Source organism: Palaemon carinicauda, chromosome 29, assembly GCF_036898095.1.
Source record: "Palaemon carinicauda isolate YSFRI2023 chromosome 29, ASM3689809v2, whole genome shotgun sequence".
Taxonomy (NCBI): domain Eukaryota; kingdom Metazoa; phylum Arthropoda; class Malacostraca; order Decapoda; family Palaemonidae; genus Palaemon; species Palaemon carinicauda.
Window position 1 is genome coordinate 3,972,320 of NC_090753.1, and position 5,000 is coordinate 3,977,319.

Genomic DNA, 5,000 nt, shown 5'->3' on the forward strand with positions numbered 1-5,000 from the left:
TAGTGTCAGAAGTACTGCCATGGCTTCTAGAAAGTTGATGTGAAATGACTTGAAAAGATTGGACCAAGCTCCTTGGACTCTCATCTGATGAGAGTGACCTCCCCAGCCTTCCTTTGAAGCGTCTGTGTGGATAGTCACTGACTGGGGAGGAGGTTGAAGAAGTATTGATTTCTTCAATTGCTTGGCATTGGACCATGGCTTGAGAAGCGTTTGCAGTCGAGTCGGTAGTGGTCTCATTTTTTCTCTCCGCGCGTTTGGTGCATATCTTTTCCAGACTCCTGTTGCATCCTTTAGCTGTGCTCTTAGCACTGGATCTGTTATCGAAGCAAACTGTAGAGAGCCCAGCAATCTCTCCTGTTCGCGTCTTGATATCCGTTTGGATTTCAATAGTCTCTTGACAGATCCTGCTATTTCTTTCCTCTTCTTCCTAGGAATGGAAAGTCGATGTGACTCCAAATTCCAGTGGATTCCCAACCACTGAAATTTTTGAGCTGGAGGAAGTCGAGACTTTTTTTATGTTGATCTTGAATCCCAGATGTTTCAGGAACTGGATCACTATCTTAGAAGCTTGCATGCATTCTGTCCTGGATGCTGCCCACACCAGCCAGTCGTCAAAGTAGGCTACTACTTGGACCCCATTTAGGCGTAATTGATGAACGGCTGCGTTCGCAAGCTTCGTGGAGATCCTGGGGGCTATGTTTAGCCCGAAAGGCATGGCTCTGAAGCTGTAAAGTTTTCTATGTAACTTGAAGCCTAGGTAGGAGGAGAGGTGACGATTAATTGGAACGTGCCAATAAGCGTCAGACAAATCTATAGAGACAGCATATGCCCTTCTGGGCAGTAGGGTCCTTATGTGCTGAAGCGTGAGCATTCTGAACTTGTAGTTCACTATGAACTTATTGAGTGCCGAAAAGTCTAGAATGACTCTGAGTTTTTCTGAGTCCTTCTTTGGAACACAAAACAGCCTTCCTTGGAATTTGTTGGACTTAACCTTCCGGATTACTCTTTTGTCTAAGAGCTCTCGGATATATTCTTCCAGAACGGGGGTTGAGTGTTGGGAGAATTGAGGAAATTGAGGTGGAGGACTACTCCAGCTCCAACCTAGTCCATTCTTTATTAGGCTGTGGGCCCAGGGATCAAAGGTCCAGCGATCCCTAAAAAGTTGTAGTCTCCCTCCTACAGGAAGTATCTCACTTCTGCAGTTGTGAACCTGAGGCCTTGACTCCTTGACCGCGTCCTCCCCTGGATCCCCTTCCCCTTGAAGGGCGTCTAGAAGAGCCTCTGACTGTTCCTTTAGCTTTCGAAGGAAAGGAAGAAATCTGCCTTTCGAAGGCTGGGTTAAAAACTGGCGACTGTGTCGCCACTTGTTGAGGTACCAGCTGGTACGTGGTTGGAAGTTGTGCCACTATCTGAGGCACCGCACTCACAGGAAGTTGATGTTGTTGCTGTCGGTAGGGTTTAGCCGGCCGAGAGGATGGCCTGGGCCTTTTTGTCATCCTCTTGGGTTGGGGACCCTCATCCAGAGAAGACTTTCTTTTAAGATCTAAGCCCCACTTTTTGAGAAGGTTCCTATTCTCCGTGGCGGCCTTGTCTACTACCTCTTTAACCACTTCGTTGGGAAAGAGGTCCTTATCCCAGATACGAGAGGAGATCAGTTTCCTCGATTTGTGCCTCACCACAGCCGAGGCGAACACGAACTCTCTAAAGGATCTCCTAGCTTTAATAAAGCTATAGAGATCCTTTGTAACTGTGGCCAGATGGGTTTTGGCCACTACCATGAACATATCCTGGTTCTTGGGGTCACTTACCATCGTTTCTAATGTCGTTTACAACGACATCGATGCCGCAAGTCTTTCCTTCGTCTTTTGCTCTCTGCGCAAGAGAACCTCCGACAGCTTTGGAAGTTCCTCACCAAACTGACGTTCAGCAATATCAGCTTCCAGCTTCCCGACTGGGAAGATAAGGTGGACGTCCTTCCAGTCTTCTTGGTCCAAGGGCAAGGTCAGAGATAACGGCTTGCACTCCTCCAAGGAGGGGCATGGTTTCCCTGCCTCCACCGCCTTTAAGGCTGCCTTATATCCCTATTCCATGAAGGGAAAGGCTCTGGTTGGAGAGGCCACAAAGGAGGGAAGCTTCTTACTCAAGGCTGGCACCTTTGAGTTCGTGAAGCCCCTCTCTTTCATCGATCTCGCTTGTAACGCCTGTGCTTTACTATGGTCAAGAACTATGACCTCCTTCGTCTCCGTCTCCTCCTTTGAGGCTGGCTCCTTCCTAAGACGGACATAGCCGTCCGGGTAAGAATCTTTGGGCCAAAATTCCACCTCTTCCAGGGGAATTGCTCCCAACTTTTCTGAAATAACAATCATCCCGGTTGTCATTGGCATGTGTTCGGCATACCTCCAAGGATTGGTATCCGAGCACAAAGGAAGATCCTTCACGTTGAGTCGCTTCTGGGGCCCACGTGATGCTGCAAGTCTACGTATCTCCAGTTTCATTGCAGCTTCCTTCTTATCATTCATCTTTTGAATTTGTTGAATCATCTCAACAATAGAAGAAAGAGTCCTTCCCAGTTCACAGTTCATCTGGGATAGCAGACGATGTAGAGGGAACAGGTTCTGGGTCCGGAACCGATGTAACCGACACCTCGTCGATTACTTCCTCTTCTACTTCAGGAGCCTGGGACAGCTCCTCCTCCTGACCTAGAGGGTCCTTCTCCGTAGAATCTGACACCTCCGACATCTTATCGTCCAATTGAATGTCTTGAAGGGCGGCCGAGACTTCAGAATCTATCAGATTCTGGGCAGTTGGTATCTCCACCTGAGGCTGAGGAATGACTGCATCAGTCGATGGTTTAGGGAAAAGGTAGGCCCTCATCTTCTCATTTGGAAGGTAGGGGCCTGAGGTGTTTTTCTAAAAACCCCTCACCCAGGTTCGTAACTTTTCCCTGGCCACATCCCTTGACTCCGTAGACTTAGGGGTGTCAAATGCCTCGGAAATCAGGTTAGAACATACCGTACAAACCTGAGGGTCCCAATACCGGAGATCACCTCTGGAGGCTGTGCATGCTGCGTGACTCCTGCAAAACTGATGTCCACAGAATTTCTTACTGCGGACATTGCAGAATACACTCCCGCACTTCGGATGGTCCGAAGTATCAAGTGAAGGCTTTTCACTTATATTAGAACATGTAGCTTACACAGCAAAGCTATAAAATAAAGTAGGAAAGACACATACTTGTATATCCTGTCCAGCCAATTGCTGTAACCTCCCAAGATATTAAACTAAGGTTATTTCTATTCTAGAATACCTTATGTAATTTTCTAAATGGAAATTTAAGGTGTAGTTCACACCTTGAAATAAAGTTTAATCATACGGGATAGAATGAATACAGAAAGAACTCACTTTCTATATATTGTACGGTCTTAACAAAAGGCTGTACAAGATAACATTAAGTATGTTGGAAGAACTTTAGTGTTACAACAAACTCTGTACTGTAGTTTTATTAATGCAGTGTGTACTACACTACAAATAAAGTAACTACTGTACATCGCATGCTGCTGTGCCGGCCAGCACGCGCCGGCCGGCATTTACCCCTGTATATTCCAAAGATATACTACCTTTAACTAATAGGCGGCAGGTCACTGGTCTGCAAATGTGTGCTGGCCTGCAATCATTGATGGCCGGCAGCTGAAAACACTAACACCCGGTTGCCGGCCGCTAATCGTAACGGCCAGCAGATTTCGGGATGTGTTTCCACTGCCGACAGTGGCTAAGAACTAGAGAACCCCCACCTGCCCGGCTGCCGGCTGTAAGAGAAACAGTATGGATGTAAGGTTATAAGGCAGCATTGCCATACGACCTTCCATCCAGAAAGAGTGAACATATGGAAGGGGAGAATGTAGCATTCAGGCTTCCAAGAAATCCATAGCCTGCCGGACTCTACCGGCAGACATGGAAGGGAGACCAAGGTAGGTCTGAGGTTCACTCTGCAAAAGAAAAAGGGTCTCTGCCGGCCGCCACGTAATTGCCGGCCGGCAGAGAGCTGAGCCAGTCCTCCATCCTAACCTGCGCTAGGTACGGAAGTAGGACTGCGGCCAAAAGAAAGAAAGAGAGGGGGGGAAGGGATAAGGGTCCTATAAACTTCGTTCTAGTAAGAGACACACTCAGCCGTTAGGGAACCTCATCCTAACCTAGAGTTGCCTGTTAGGGAGGAAGACAGGCAATACTTGCTATCTTCCTCCAAACCAGAACAAAGTTAGGTGAAGTTATTTCGCCGGGCAACAGAGAAAACTCATTCTCCAGCCCGAGAAAAACAACACAGGACAGTCTGCTAGACCACTAGAGGAAGGAATCATCTCTTACAGTATCCTTCCAACATGGACTAGGGAAGCAAAGCTTCCTGGGTCCGCCCCTAACCTAGCAAAGGAGACTCATTCTCTATGCTAGGAAGAAGTAGACCACAGACTAGAAACTCTGATGTTCTGCCCTAACCCAAAAAACCAGTCACTCTGGTTATCAGGTCAGGACAGACATATCCTAGTATAGTTATACCTGAATATCATTCAGATAGAACCGCTAGGATTAAGCCTAAGGCTTACTCAGAGGGAGAGGGATTGAACTTAGTCTCCGGAGGAGAAAAAAACAATCGGGGACGTGCGAAAATATACTACAGTACCATAGGCTAATAGCCTAGGAGCGGTGAGAATCGATTACCTAAATCACCGGAACTCTCTCCAATACAATATTGGAAAAGAAAATTCAACAATATCTTAAATGTATAAAATATTTGCCTATAGCTTCAATAACATAACACTCAGAAAACTTATATCATGCATGAAAATACTAGGGCCAGAAGCCTAGGCTACTAAGCCTCGCGAAGGGCAAGATCGGTTACCTAAATCGCCAAACTAAAAACTAACGGCATCATATAAGAATTCATAGAGGAGCTAAATAGCTAGATTATTAAAGCATAAAGAACGGGAACATCGCTCTGGCTAACT